This window comes from Mastomys coucha, unplaced genomic scaffold (genome assembly GCF_008632895.1).
Source record: "Mastomys coucha isolate ucsf_1 unplaced genomic scaffold, UCSF_Mcou_1 pScaffold18, whole genome shotgun sequence".
In the NCBI taxonomy this organism is placed as follows: Eukaryota; Metazoa; Chordata; class Mammalia; order Rodentia; family Muridae; genus Mastomys; species Mastomys coucha.
Window position 1 is genome coordinate 18,358,229 of NW_022196900.1, and position 8,625 is coordinate 18,366,853.

The window sequence follows — 8,625 nt, forward strand, 5'->3', positions numbered from 1 at the left end:
TCTCTCTCTCTCTCTCTCTCTCTCTCTCTCTCTTTCTCTGTCCCTCCCTCCCTCCCTCCCTCCCCCCCACACTGCCAGGTTTGTCTAATCTATGGCTCCTCCCAGCTTAAATAGCTTCCTTATTTACAAACAACCATCACAGTGGCTTGTAGGACAAGACCAGGACAAGATCTCCTTCAAAGCTGTGACTTTATGGTTCTTGGGGTTAAGAAGGAATGACAAGTGGAGCCATGAGTTTGCCAGTGGCATATTATGTTAGGAATTAGGCGGGATAACGACTTCTTCCCCAAGGGACAGACAGATATACCCTGAGTGGGTGGGATTTCGGGAACTCTGTGAAGTTAACAAGAGGAGACTTGGGAAGTTAGGAGAAGGAGGGGGAGGCTGCATTCCAGGCATAGCTCATGGTATGAGAAAGCACCAAATTTGGAGTGCTACAAACAGATGAAGAAGGTGTCAAGTTCTCTGGGGAGGAGGAAAGGGTACTGCAGACCAAATATGGGGGGAAACTCTGGCAAGAGGCTTTGGTGGCTTAGTTGAGGTTAAAACAAAGGGAAGTCTTGGGGACCCTGCCCTCACTTATCTTAACAAAGAGAAAGATGTCTCACAAAATATGGGAGGCAGAGTTCAGACAGAAAGCCACTACCTGCTCTCTGGGAAAGGCTGAAGCCCCATCAGAGAACACTCTGGTCACTAGGAAAGCTACCTGTTTCAATGACTTGTCCTGTCCATTTGCAAAGATGCTATAGCAGAAGATGGCTTTTGAGAGGTAAATAATTAAGAGAGCAAAGTGGGGAACAAGATGCAAAGAAGGAAGCATGAAACAACCACAGATGGCTCCCCAGCTCCAACATGGCTCAGCCGCCTTCTCCCCAGTAATGGCTGCACAGCAGTCTAGTCTTCCTTGACAGCAGGACACAGCATTCTCCTTCCATGCACCCATCCTACCAAGCTGCTCCTCAAACAACTGCAGTGGTACTTCCAACAGGGAGAGGGAGATCAACTCTTCATCAGCAAGAGTTGGGGACAGACACTGCTGTCCCAGGAGAGGCCTGGAGGGCTGCAGGATCTCCAGTTCCTGAAGGGCTGGGTCAGACTTGGGAACTCGCCGGAGTCTGGGAATTGCTTTCTCCGGATCTGGAGTCTGGCTCCTGCTCATACCTCTCCTAGAAGGGAAGAGCACAGATGCCTTCCATTGTCAGGTCAGCTTAGGACCTGTGCTCAGGGTGTGGGGAAGGTTCCCTCCGAGTGCTGGCTCCCTGCCTTTTTCCAGGGAGCTCCCTGGTGCTTCTGGCTCCCCAACAGGCAGCCGCCTTTGTGTCTACAACTTTTTCTCCCCACCTCCTCAAGTATGCCTTCCCCTCTAGTGGGATAAATTTAGCCCTTGAATGAATGCAGAAAGAAGAACACGTGGAAGCAAGTGCATGCCAAATAGCATTCAAATATAGGCTTGGCATGCACACAACGGGCCCAAAACACAGTCAAGATTTTCTGTTTCTTTCCCTGCTTTTCTGTTTCTCCAATTGCATCCTCAGACCACTATAGCCTTTTCTGCATTTCTGTAGACTAACTGAATGCAGAGACCAGGATGTAGGGCTATTTGTCTTTAGTTACATATGACTTAGGGGTCATCTAGGAGTCAAAGACAGCCCCAGATGCCAATGATAATTTCCCTTTCCTGGTTCAGTTCTCTTAGAGACCTACCTATCCAGAGCTCAAAGCACCTTTTTGACTTATGTGAAGGCACAGGCTTTTATCCTACCGGATTGAGCCTAGGCAATTACATGACCATGCTCCCGGTAGTCATCATATCTCCAAGTCAGTAACTGCTGGTTAATACTTTTGTCAATTTGACACAAGCTAGAGTCATTTGGGAAACGGGATCTTCAACTGAAAAGCAAAAAGCAACAACAACAAAAAACATGCCTCCATCAGATTGCCTGTAAGCAAGTCTATGGGGACATTTTTTGGCCGGTGATTGATCTGGCAGGGTCTAGCCTGATGGAGGCAGATCCACTCCTGAGTAGAAGGCCCTGGGTAGTAAAGAAAGCAAGATGAGCAAGATATGGGAGCCCAGCCAGTAACCAGCAATCATCTACAATCTCTCTCTGTTCCTGCCTCCAGTACTGCCCTGTTTGACTTCCTGCCCTGATTTCCCTTCATGGTGGGCCACGACCTGGAAGTCTTCAATGAAATAAATCCCTTGGTCCCCCAAGCTCCTTTGGGTCATGGTATTTTATCACAGCATAGAAAGCTAACTAGGCCACTGACTTTGGAATCTTAATCTTTCATTCTGGTCCTTTATCCTACAATACTAGCAAGAAGCAAGTAGGTTAACTGGCTAGCCCTATTCCCAGTCTACAAACAAAGAACCCATCCCTGATGTCTAGAGCAGAGCAGAGCAGAGAAGTGGCTGGTATGTGGTCATACTCAGTGGCAGTTAGCATGAGGGTCTGGATTTGAGCTTCTGTCCCACATCTTTCTACTCCAGGCTGCTCTGGGGAAAGATAACTTGTCCAGGGGGCTGGGGTAAGGAGTGCATCAGTAAGGAGTGACTTTTGAGACTGTCTGGTTGACTTCTCTGAATGAAATGGGCACCAAGAGGGGACAGCCTGTGTTGCTAGTGGGTGCAGAGGTTAGGCTATTCCCAGCTTCACTCTTGCTTCCCCAGCCATTGGATCAGACAGAACTGCAACAGCAGGCCACATCTCCCCACTGCCAAGCCTGCAGGAAATCTCTCCCTGGGTCAGCAGTGCTGACTTGTAGAATGCGCGGGGCATTATGGAATCGTGGCTAATAATGAAAGTGTCGATAATCACGATACAAAAAAGGATTCCATGCTGACAGGGCACATCATGGGCATTGTGCTGGGACAAACTGGACTGGCTTCTAAGCTCTCTATGAAGCCAGTGACCCAACTGTGTCTAGTGGCATCAGATCACCAGGCTAGGGCAGACCTGATCTTTCCAGAGATCTTTCTAGTTTGTAACTAATTCACTTTTAAACCTGGAATCAGCTCTACAGCTGTGCATTTTTACTACACAGGCATTGGGCTCTTTCCCAAAATACCCAGAAATAATTATTTGCCCGTTTTCTCCTAGGGCTTAGTCTATCACCACTTAAGAATTCTCTTCCAGGGCTGGCGATGTAACTCAGTTGGTAGGATGCTCGCCTAGCATGCTTAATGTCCTGGGTTCAGTCATCAGCACCATCTAAAAAGAGGGTCGGTACCACACACTTGTATACCCATTCAGAAGGTAGAGGCAAAGTATCTTCTTATATAGATTTATTAAATTAACTGATCCCAAAAGATGACGCTAGGTATATATTAACCATTAGAAGGAGAATCCAGTAAAGAAATTTCTGGAGCTTGAAAGATGGCTTATTGGTTAAGAGCACTTTCAACTCTTTCTGAGAACTTCCATTTGGTTTTCAACACTCATGTGATAGCTCACTGCCATTCAGTTTCAGAGATTCTGATGTCTTTTTCTAGCCTCTGAAGATGCATGCACTCATGTGATACATGGGCATGCATGCATACAAAACCTCATATACATAAAATGAAATAAAGAATATGGATAGGCCACCTCTTTTTATTTAAAATGCATTAAAGTTATGTTTGGATAAAACCAAGTCAATGAATCAATCTGGTCTCTGGACCTTTGACTATAGCAAGGATTAGGTAGATTCCTTAAGACCCACCACATCTGGAGCACCAAGAGTAGCCCTTGACATCTGTTATCCTATTTCTTCCAGCATCCTTATGAGATGCCCAGGATCCCAACTTATCTTTACAACTCATGTCTATTATATGTTGTGCCCACCTCCTACTTCCTAATTCCACTTTCCAAGGCTTTTATTAACAAGACAATTCTGAGCAGACTTACAAATAGTACAGTATTGTCTGCAAACACATTGGAGTAAGGCACATTGTGAACGATTCTTAAACATCCAGCACTAATTCGTGTTTACTGTCTTTATGCCATCTCGGTCACTCTAGCAACTCACATCAGTCAAATGAAAGTGCTCTTGAAAGCCAACCAGTAGAAAAGGAAGCAGCCGACTAGATACCAATGTTCATGCCTCGCCATGTCTTCCACCAAATCTGCTGCATAGAGTCCTTGGTCTCTGGCTGTACAGAAGCAGCTCCAGCCTACATTCTGTCATACTCTGGCATGCTGAACTTTAACCTTTCTCTGTCTTCTTGCTCCATGGAAACCCCCTATGGATTTCTATCACTTGAATCCACAGAGAAAAACAGCACAACCTTGAAGGCCCATCAAAGAGCTGATAACCATAGGAGCCAAGGGGACAGATACCAAGTGTGGCTTCCTCCTTTGGACTCTGTGTAGCCATTATGTACTTTCAAAGGTAATACATGCTAATTATATGAAGAGGCTTAATGATGACATGTCCCTGCATTTGTGTAAGGTACTTTCATTCTGTGCACACCCCGTTATCCTGTCTGTTCTTGTACCCCCTTTGCCCTTCCACATCCCTGTTCTACAATATCACATATGCTTTAAATGGCCATATAGTTTTAAATGATCTCATTCAAAAAGGAGTCAAGGCAAATGTCTCAGGAGATGCTGGCATGTCCTTTGAATCACCTTTGTGTAAGGAAACCTTCAAATTGCTAATACATTTCACACTACTCCCCAACAGGACATTGACTTTTTCTGAAAGGATGGGCTTTGGGAAGTCATTTCTCTTGGCTTATATCAAGCTCCTGTTTTCCCCACAGGGAAAATAGTCTGTGCTCATTTGCAATCCCCAAAAGATTCCTGTCCTAAAATAGATTCCTAAAACTTCTATCAGCAAAACATTTATTTCGCATTATCTACCGTTCTGTATTCAGTCTGTGTGATGCTTTTACAGTGCCACATCTATCAAAGAAACCCACCACCTGGGTCATGCTATACAGCACAACTTAATATCCCCACAAGAGCTACTGATTTGTGACGCAGATGATGCACCACCATAACACATAATACTGAATGTTAAATGTTTGGAAGATAGTAGGTAATATAGCTGTGGCACTGGACTGTCAACCCTCTGTAACATCGCACAATCCCTTAATTACCGAGAGTTGACTAGCTACAATGTGAATGTATGTTCGGGTGTAGCTTACTTGGTGGAGTGTTTGCCTAGCATGCACAATGTTGGATCCTTAACATCCCACACTCCAGGCACGGTGGTATGTGCTTGGAATCTCAGCAGCAGAGGCAAGGAAGCCTAAGGGTAAGTCACTCAAGGCCATCCACAGCTACATAGTGAGTTTGAGGCTAGACTGGGCTCCATGAGACCCTGTCTTAAAAAATAGAGATAATTTGGATTATAAATGTCTGTGCTTATGATAGGTTCAATGGTTTCCAAATGCTAGAGTTTAGATTGGAAGGGAACAGTGCTGGGAGAGAAAATAGCCTCCTTCTGCTTGTTGGCCGAGCCTCAGCCATCCAGTCCACATGTCTTCTGTTTGACTAGGGGTCTTTGGTTACAAGCAACTGAAATGGATTCTGGTTGACAAACAAAGAAAAGAAAGGCACTCGCACTGCCTTTGGTAGCTTGAAGAATAGTTGAGGAATCTGTAGAAGAGGCTTAGGTCATGGACAAGACCAAAAATAAGCTACCAGCCTGAAAAATTCTCAAAAATGCTGTCTTCCAACTTCTTGGTGGTGCATGTGTTTGGTTAAATTCAGATTTCAGGCCTTGCATAGCTTCCGGGAGATCTGGGGAAGCAGGTGTCTGGCATTTCCCCACTTCTGTGATGAGATGTTGCTTGCTTCTCATATGGTTTAAATGTGGGAGCCTTCCCAAAGGTTGGAAAGGGTTCACCAATTGGGCTAAAAATAACCTGTGTTTGCCTCAGGTCCTAACTGGCCCGAACCCAGTGTCAGACATCCTAACTTCCTCCCCTCTTTGACTTTTTGATGTACCTGCTTTGACAATCCTCAGTTCTGGGCGAGCATAGTCCTGGAGTAGTGGGTCTCAGGTGGATTAAAAACCACTGAGGAAGCATGCACCATTGGTCAGGAGTCTTTGGTTCTGTAAATTTCATTAATGAAATGACTCTGAGTCCATCTGTAGTTCTCAGCTTGCCACGTAGAGATTTAATTCTGTGCATGTGGTCATAAAGTCCTAATGCAGATGGTTGCCTAAGGTCCAATTTTTTTTTTAAAAAAAATGTACTTGTCTTCGTATATGTCTGGACACCATATGTGTGCAGCACTCCCAGAGGACAGAAGAGGGCATCAGATCCCCTGGGACGGGAGTCTCAGACAGGGGTGAGCAGCCACGTGGGTGCCAGGAACTGAATGGATATGGGCCCCCCTGGCAGAGCCATCACTGCTCTTAACTACTGAACAACCCAATTCCAGAATCCATATTTTAGGGTTCCCCATTGCCCAGAGTTCCTTTCTAAATCATTCCAAGCATTCAGACGTACCACCCTCCAGTTCCATCAGCGTCAATCACTTAGTTGCCAGGACAACCAAGTCAAGGCTCCCCAGCTACTCTACAGAATTCCAACTCAAAATTTCTTCCTGTCCTTCCCCATTCCTCCCTCATTCTCTGCTGCACTCGTCCTCCTTTCCAGTTGGTGAGGGATGCTGACAAGAATGCCCTCTGGTCCAACCCGAGACCACCTGCCTAATGTGTATTTTCCTTTGCTCTAGCATCTCTCGAGTCTAAACTATTAGACTTGATAGCCCGGCACTCTATATTCTTTCTAATCTAAAAATTCTTCTCTCTAATGACTGCCTACCTGTCCCTTCTGCACTTCCTAAGATCTGGAAAAGGAAGCTGATACTCCAGCACACTTTTCACCTCATATGCCTCCTAAGCAACCCCTGCTCTGGGGTGACTGCTCTCCCACTCTTCACTCCTGGAGCCTATGGCTTCTCCACAGCCTACTTGGACCTGAACCACACAGAAGCACATGACCCCATGCAATTTCCTGTCCTCCATGCTGTGGCTTATAGAGTAAGCCCCCCAGTTTTCCCTTCTGCTCTTCGAATCTTCTACTTCATCCGTGTCCTTGGCTGACTCTCTCCCTGGCTTGATTTCCCATCTTGGCTACTCTCAGCTTTTTAGCTATGACTAGCAAGGTGATTACACTGAGCATCGTGTCCAACCCTAGTTCTTCTGCTTTAATGTTCAGATCTTTACAAATGATGGTCCCTGAAGAGTCACCGAGGGCGCTTTCCTTCCTCATCTCCACTTCCATCCCCCTTTGTGAACACTAATTGGTGTTAAATATACACAGTATACAATTTGCTGTTTGAACCATTTTTTTAAGAAAGTCCCCCCCCCAGCCCCCAGACAGGGTTTCTCTGTACAGCCCTGGCTGTCCTGGAACTCACTCTGTAGACCAGGCTGGCCTCGAACTCAGAAATCTGCCTGCCTCTGCCTCCCAAGTGCTAGAATTAAAGGCGTGCACCACCACTGCCCAGCTGTTTGAACCATTTTTAAATATACAGTTTGGTGAGTTTAAGTACATTCACCTTCTTTCAGCACCATCATTCCTACCCCCACCCTGACTCCCAAGAATCTGACCCAAGACCGACTCAATACAGGCTAGGGGAGTATTTGACAATTGAGCTGGATTCCTAGCCTCCATCACCCATCACTCCTTTTGGTGCCTATTTTATACACAGCTATATGGGAAAGAACCATTTCTTGTTAGCATGTTTTTTTCTTGGGGCCTGTGCTGTCATCACATCCGTGTCATCAGAGGAGCTTAGAGTTTAGTGCCTGACCTCAAGCTTGTGGGCTTCCCTCATATTACAGGGGCTTCCACGACCACTCGACTTTTACGTGGATTCTGGGAATATAAACTTTAATCCTTGTGCTTAAGTGCTTTACCCACTCGCTGAGCTATCCCCCTAGGCTCCTAGCCACAATCATTTTTAAGGATGTCTCTGCCAGGTCATTTGCAATCCTTCACTTTTTTCAGATAAGGAAACTGAGGCTCAGAGTGATTTAGTTGCCAAGGAAGACACCCAGAGCTTCAAACTCTGAGCTGTTGGTGTATCACCAGAAGGGTGGCCTATCTGGTGAGAAACCCTGCCCTTGAGGGTCCTACCATCTGAAGCACGTGGACAAGACAGCAGTTATCTGTTGGAAATGTCCCCACATGGAACCCAAGCATCTGGAGCCAGCTAGAAGGCACTGGGGATGCTGGGTGGCCGTAGCCGGCAAGTAAGGACACGTGCTGGGGCCCGAGTTCTGCCAAAGGCCCCTTCTGCTGGCATCTCTGCTCAGAGCAGAGGCGCCGCCTGGTCTTGTCTAGACCCTGAGCGCAGCGCGCGCGGCCACCGAGGCGCACCAGCTGTGCGCCCCCCAGCCCGCCTGCTCGCTAATCACAAGCGCCCCAGGTGCCCCACTCGCGAGCGACGGCGGCAGCCACGGGGCCCCCACACCCCAGGGGCGGAGCGAGGCGCGGAGACGTCAGGGCGGGGACCTAGCGCGGACGAGCGCGCTCTCCCGGAGGCTGCCGGCGGCCCACGTCCCCGGCTGGCGCGGCCGGTGGTGGCGGTGGCGGTTGAGTCTGGGATCTTGCAGTTCGCGGCGGCGCTGGGGCGCAGCCAGGCGGCCGCGCCAGTGGAGACCGAGGCTGAGCTTTGA

The 8,625-nt window shown here is 47.4% G+C and overlaps 1 protein-coding gene across 6 annotated transcripts in view; it reads left to right on the plus strand.

Moving 5' to 3' along the window:
• Positions 1–8,625, plus strand: part of Palm2akap2 (PALM2 and AKAP2 fusion) — a 469,586-nt gene that overhangs the window by 130,271 nt on the left and 330,690 nt on the right. Inside the window, exon 1 of one of the 6 annotated variants that reach the window (XM_031377475.1) lies at positions 8,270–8,375. The exons of the other annotated variants lie outside the window; for them this stretch is intronic. The gene's annotated coding sequence lies outside the window, so the exon portion shown is untranslated. Of the gene's footprint in view, positions 1–8,269; positions 8,376–8,625 lie in introns of those variants that run through there. 6 annotated transcript variants of the gene reach the window in all.